The sequence below is a fragment of the Acipenser ruthenus genome, chromosome 11, assembly GCF_902713425.1.
Source record: "Acipenser ruthenus chromosome 11, fAciRut3.2 maternal haplotype, whole genome shotgun sequence".
Taxonomy (NCBI): domain Eukaryota; kingdom Metazoa; phylum Chordata; class Actinopteri; order Acipenseriformes; family Acipenseridae; genus Acipenser; species Acipenser ruthenus.
The window spans coordinates 4,567,564-4,574,687 of NC_081199.1; the positions used below are offsets into that span (position 1 = coordinate 4,567,564).

The following is a 7,124-nucleotide window of genomic DNA, read 5'->3' on the forward strand; positions in this document are numbered from 1 at the left end:
TAACACACCGCCTTGTTAACCTTGATACCAATTTCATGAATACAAAGTAGTCGCATCATTTAAATAGGATCATCATTTCTCCCCTATTTCAATAAAATCTATTAATTTGCCCCTTAGCAGCTGGTGTTGATGCACGCTATAGCATTGGACTGTTGATTTTCTTTATAAACAGGTAAGAATTATCTGCACTCAAAAAGGCAGTCTGAGTAATGAATTATGCTAATATTGCGGCAGTGTGCATCAGTGATTGTTTTACCAATTAGCATTTGTTCTTGCCATAAGTGTTGTTTTTTATATTTATATTAAAGATGGGTCTAATATAATATCACAGTTATTTTTCCTAATGCCTTTTTCTTCTCGTTTAAAGTACCTCTGTGTGCTCAATATACAGTAACTCTCACTCATGTCTAATCTCCAACTGCAGCTTGAACACCTTGAACAAATGAACCTGCCCCCCCCCCCCCCCCCTGCCCCAAGTGGATGGAAGAAATTGCAGGGCAACAAGCTAACTGTTACACTCTGGTGTGCCAGCTGTACTTCGTGAGAAGACGTATTTGAGAGCTCTCAGAGTTTTTTAAAGGTAACCAGGATGTGATGGAATTCGCTGTTTGTGAGAATTTCAGTTTTTAGATGAGCAAGGAAGTTTCGTGGTTTACTGTGTAAGTGTTGGCACCAGACTCCTCTGCCCATGCTACCTGTTTGATGAAAGTGATAATAATTAATGAAAGCATAATTATTATTTTTTTTGCCAGGACAGACTCATCGTGGTTGAAATAGCTGGAGCTGCCTGGAGCAATTTATCAGGTAGAGCTGAAATGAATTGTAGCCGTCACGATCTATTTGAAGTGGCAGTTCCTTTTGTAATTACAGCATTTATGTGTGTACTCTAGTTATGCTAAAATGATTAAGACATCGCTAAGTAATTTCACTGAAGTTAATGATACATTTAATTATGGCGTAATGAACGTGTAAATGTGTGAGTGTAAGTGAGTGTTGCTGTCTGTTTGTGTTTTTCTGTTTGTATAGGTCAGTGTGCACATATGCACACTTCTGACTGGTGACTGTGAGGTTTTGACAATCTGAAATGGAAACTTTGCCAACAAGGTGGATTTAATCTGATCACTCAGGGGACCATTGAACGGGCTTGATTTATAACCTGCTGACAAGTTAGAAATTGGATATTCACAGGATGTTTTTCAAACTATCAGAAGTAATGGACATTTTTTTTTTTTTTTAATACCAAGAATGACTTTCAGATCATTTTTTTAACAAAAATTTGTACATGTTTAATAAAGTTATCAGGGCTGTCTGGAATACAATTATTGTATTTTCATCCAGCTAGGCACTTTATTGAGAGTTCGTTTTTTAATACACAAATTAAAGTTTTGAGGTTCCATTGAATTATACTGATGTTTTTGTGTGTGTGTGTGTGGAGTCTGTATATCTCATAGCTGTGTTGTTTTCTGAGCAGGTTGCAGTTCACACGACACACTCACACACTTTGAAGAGGGGTTGTATTAAATATTCTCTTTGAGTTCATCCTGGACTCTGGAGCAGAGGAAGGTCCTCAGATCTCTCCCTTTCATCTTTCTGCAGCTGCTTCAGTCTGGACAGCGTCTGCGTCTCGTTTTTTAGTTTGCACCAGGCTGGGGGTCCCCGAGTGGCTCACCTGATAAAGGCACAGCCGCCTGGTGTGCAGGGGGAGTCATACAGTCAGGGGAGCGCAGCTTCACGTCCAAGTCGCTGGTCTTTGCTGGGGATTCCAGAGGGAGCGACATATTGCCTCTGGTGCGGCTGCGGGTTAGGGAGGAAAAAACAGCAGGGACTGTTTCTCCTCATCGCGCTAGAACAGAACCTATCTGCCTTTGTCCTCCAGACGCTGGTAGCTCGCTGACATCCGCTCTTGAGTTCCTGAGTGTAGAGGAGGAAGCTGGCTTGATCGTGGGATCAGATGACTCCCACCAAACCTTCAGTGCTGCGGTGAGGGGAACAAAACAGTTGGACATTATAAATGATTAAAAAAAATAAAAACAAAGCAAAGTCACTGAAGTCTCTTTTAATGATTTAACAGAATATAAATACTGCCATCTTTAAATTTGTTAACACTTTTTTTTTTATTGTAATCGGTTAAAAATAAAGTCAATATAAAATAGATAGGGAAACCCCAGCAGGTTACTATATAGTGTTCAGATCAATTAAATAACCCCATGTGACGGCTTTAAAGAAAGGAAGTGATTTAACTCCAAAACAACACCATATTTTACAATAGTAAGGGTTGCCACCTGTCCCTGTTTTGCCTGGATCGTCATGATTTTTAGAAAGTGGTCCCAGGATTTCAATATGCCTTCCCGGGACACTACAAGATCACTTTTTTTAATCTTATGCTTCAAATCCATGTAGATTACTTCATTGACAACACAATGCCAGTACTGTATGTTGGGCACAGGTTAGACACAAATGCAATCCAAAATGGTGTGGCTGTAGTCAGGGGAGCCTTAGATCGATAACACTAGAATCAGGCAGGAACTGAGAGTTAAAGGAACCAGAGACCCAATACGCTGTTCCTTTTACAGCCCCTCTCTCCTCCGAGCAGGGCTGAAGACACACTCCATCCTGTCCAAGCAAACGGTTTTCAGGTATGAAGAATGGAGTTACTGATTTTCATAAAATGGTATTATAAATCATACAGTGCTCTGTGTAAAAGCTGTAATAGGTGTAGTACACCAGAGAGCCAATATAAAGTGAAAGTGTTGCATTAATCAGCTAAGTGAAAGCAGCACAGTGTGGTGTTCTTCCTGATTCTTTTGTAGTCACTTTGCTACAAACTAAATGGCCTTGAAGTTAGCATATGTGGCAGAGAATTGTTAAGCGAGGGGCTTGATTTACTGTATTAATAAATTGTTGAGTTTCAGTCAATATCCCAGGATTACCTTAAAATGTTAAGTCTACAGCATATGCTATGATATATTGTTACTTTAAAATGAGTGTTTTTACTAGGGAGGCTTTGTGAAGAAAGTTGATCTTTTCGTGCATCTAATTCTATTACAAAATGTAGAATCGGCTCACCAAAATATAATATAATTTGTCCAACAAGGTTAAGGCATGTGTAAGTCTTGATCTAAATCTCCTTTAGTACATGTACTGGCATAATCTTTCATACTGAACCCTAAATAACCAAACCCTGACCCTTAACTTTACCCTTATCCTTACCCTAAACTAAACCTAGCCCTAGCCCTAACCCTAACCAACAGTGAACTAGTCAGTGGCTGGTCAGTGGCTCTCTTTTACAGCTATCTCGTCATCAAACCTATCCCAAACCCTTACCCTAACCCCAACACTCATTTTCCAGTTAAAAAAAGATAACTTTAAAAGAGGGACACAGATTCATAATGGTTTTAAGTGGAATACCATGGCAATAACAGCTATTCTCATGAGTTTTAAATATACAATTTGGGATTATTTTAAAATTCTTAGGGTATGCCAGCTGTGGTGAAATGCATTGACTCCAGTGTAATCCGGATTTGTTCACTTGGTTTCCCTCCCAGCCAGGGGGCACCACGTAGTGGATCAGTGGCAAGGCTGGGATTCAATCCCTGCCCTTTGTTCCAACTACTGACGGAGGCTGTTGTTAAGACAATATTTCCTTCACATCAAATCATTTTTTCTCTCCTGATGGCTCATATTGATTTTTCCAATGGCAGTTCAATCAAAACAGAATCTGACATGAGGGATTATAAAGACAAAGGAAGGACTGCTCCAGGTTCAAGCTTGGAGCTTGGAAAGAGAGAGAAGGAGATGGAACTGCTGCCTAGTAGCATCTAAAAAATGCAATGCACTGTATAAACCCATGTGCCAAGTCCTTCTCCTTTGTCATTGATACATCTGCCCTGGTGAGATGTTACGAGTGGATGTCATGTGTCATTAACCCCCGTAGACAGCTTGTAACCAAAACCTCAGAAAGTTGCACAGAATAATTCAGATCAACCAGGAAGTCGGGCTGACACCTCTGCCTTTTTCAAACAAGACCACCCCAGTGGCTGGAGGAGCAGGTGGTCTCTAAACCTTCAAATCTGTGTTGTATGTAACAAAGTCTTTGCTGTTACCCCTTTAAGAATCACCGGTACACCGGCATGTTGTACATTACCGTTGCCCCTTTAAGTGACCCTCTGTATAGTTGGCAGATAATGGGTGTGCACCAGGTAGACCTGACCCTGAACATTTGTAGATGTTTTCTACCTTTGTGTCTTGTGTTTAATTCGAGAACGCAGCATATTTGTGAGGGACTGTTTTTGAGCTAGATGAACAAGTGGAGGTTTACACCAGAAGGCCCTTACATGTAGCAACATTTTGCTTCGGTTTGTTTTCTTCGTAATAGTTTTCAAGCTTGAAGACAAAGGAAGCGCTGAGAGAGGGGAAGCGAGCGAGGCAAAAGGGAAGTGAATTGAGAATTCATTGGCTTAACAATCTGTCTTATTGAATAGCACGTTGACATTATTCCTCATCAATAAGGCATCTGTTTATTAGTGAAAAGTTTTCAGTTGTGATGTATTTTATCAGAGAACTAGTACGACAATCTTGGTTTTATAAAACTATGGCCTAAAGGATAGAGAACAAATGATATTGTTTGTAAAATGTAGATATACATTTTATTAGTTTCTGGTTGCCCAAGAGGAAATGTCTTAACTTTGTTAAGTTGTTTCTTTGCAATAAATCAGCCCAGCAGCTACAAGCCGCTGTAGTGCTAATAATTTGTGATGCGAAGAAGTTGCTGTTTTTCATGTTTCATTACCTCTGTAAGCCTCAGAACTTCAAGAAGAAACAGAATCTGATTTAATTAAGTACAAAATATTGTCCTTTCCTGTCATCATCCGAGGGGAGAAATAAATGAAAATACCGTGCTGTGTGACTCCAAATGCTTTTTCTTACATAATTGTTAGCGGTGGATGAGACAGCTGTGGGCCATATTATTCTAAAATGGTATTACATTGTGAACGAGTTTAAGAAAAAATGAAAGAGGTAAGAGTTCCAGTAAATAAAACAGAAACGACATATGGTACACTGGCTCTGAGGATTTCACTTTTAATTTTGATTACAGCTTACGGTAAACGATTTTATTTATTTATTTATTTATTCATATTGAAAGTGCTTGATTGATGGACCTGCATTGTAATAAATAAATACATAAATATATACATCAGTATTTAAAGCAATTGTAATATATTTGAATTCAGAACTAAAATTTAGAAATACACAATATTTATAATTCCAGAAATAGATTTTTTATATATTCCAAAAGTGTAAAAGCTCATTAAAAGTCAACACACGGTTTGCAATTATGTTTGATCTGAATTAGCTTTGGTTATTGGTTTATTTTGTACACTCTATTCAGTTCAGTGACTGCAGACAGTGTGCAAATAAACATCTGTAAAATATTAGCAGTTTGGTTACAGAACATATGTTACAGCCATCTATTAAGCCATTTACCAGCCTGTTACTCATACCAGTGGAATCTATTCCAATCACTGTGACAGCAGGAATAAAACCTGAGCTGCATTCTTAACTACACAGTGAACACGCCAATGTTTGATTCATACCAGCTTGAGAATCTTCATAGCAAAATACTGCAGGTTAGCAGTCCCTGCAGGGGAGTAATGTTAAACCCCACAGTAAATTTGATCTGACAAAAAAAAACATGATCGCTAAAGGGTTTAGAATCAATCAATCTTTATTTTATATAGCGCCTTTCATAGAGGACCACCATCACAAAGCGCTTTACAAGATGCAGTAACAACAAGAAAATCCATAATACTTTAAATACAGAGAAATGCATAATACATGCTATACAGTAAAAAAAATAAAAATTAAAACATGCATAATACAATACAGTGAAAAATGCATAATACATGAAAAACAGTTAAAAAAAGCATAATACATTAAATACAGTGAAAAATGCATAATACATGATATAGTACCATAATACATTAAGAAGTAGCAACAACACAGCAGCTAATAGCAGATATCAGGCTTAAAGAGCATGGAAAGCAAGAGAGAACAAGTGGGTCTTGAGAGTTGAATTAAAGCGAGCGACGGTGGGAGCATCACGCACCAAAGCTGGGAGAGAGTTCCAAAGAGTCGGAGCCATGAAGCTAAACGAGCGTTCAACAAGTGTGGTGCACTTTTGCTTGGGGATAACAAGCAGGCCAGCTTGCAGGCAGGGACATAGCAGGTCAGCAAGTTGAGGAGGTACTCGGGACCTCTGTGATGAAGGACATTGTAGGTGAGCAGGAGAGTTTTTAAAGTAATCCTGAACTTTACAGGTAGCCAATGCAGCTGGGCAAGACAGGGGGGTGATGTGTTCACGTTTTTTACATCTGGTAAGGAATCTGGCAGCGGCATTCTGAACTAGCTGCAGTCGGTTTATGGTGCGTGCCGGGAGACCACCATATAGAGAGTTGCATTAGTCGAGTCGGATAAAATGCATGACAAAGTATCTCCGCATCCGGGAGGGAAAGGTAGGGACGGACTTTAGAGATATTTCGAAGATGGTAGAAGGAAGATTTGACCACTGAGGAGATGTGGGCATCAAAGGAGAGGTTGCTGTCAAGAAGTACACCAAGGCTTCGTACTGTGGGGGGAAGGCAGCAGCAGACAGTTTCTGAGGTTCAGGGCAGCTATATTGAGATTCTTAAGTTGAGTTTTAGATCCTACTAGAAGGAGTTCAAATTTGCTAGTGTTGAGCTGAAGAAAATTGGCAGACATCCAGGCTTCGATGTCTTGAATGCAAGCCGAGAGCTGGGCCATGGCAGAGAGGCTTCCAGGGTCGAGTTTTAAGTAGAGCTTAATCATGACTTATGACTTATCTTTCAAATGGGGATGTTCAATGTGTAATAAACCTAGCCTTGCTCTATTAACAGCCAGCATGAAAGCACACACCTCAGCCACTGTGCATTTCAAACTATCAATGGTTCATGAGGTTGTTTAATAAACAAAAATGGGCTTCATTCTTGCATGAAGATGGGTGGCTGCAGAGGGGAAGAGGCCGTTCAGTCTCCTCTCTGGAATTAGGAGGCCATTATTGAGCTTCACGAGTGTTTAATGCTACAGAAAGGTCAACCCTTTAGCAG

General features: G+C 39.6%; 1 long non-coding RNA gene across 1 annotated transcript; it reads left to right on the forward strand.

The window, feature by feature from the left end:
- Positions 1 to 493: 493 nt before the first annotated feature.
- On the forward strand, positions 494 to 1,295 carry LOC131739310 (uncharacterized). Its single transcript, XR_009330477.1, has 3 exons — positions 494 to 580; positions 753 to 804; positions 1,027 to 1,295. It is a non-coding gene; the product is annotated as an uncharacterized LOC131739310 (long non-coding RNA).
- The last annotated feature ends 5,829 nt before the right edge of the window (positions 1,296 to 7,124 follow it).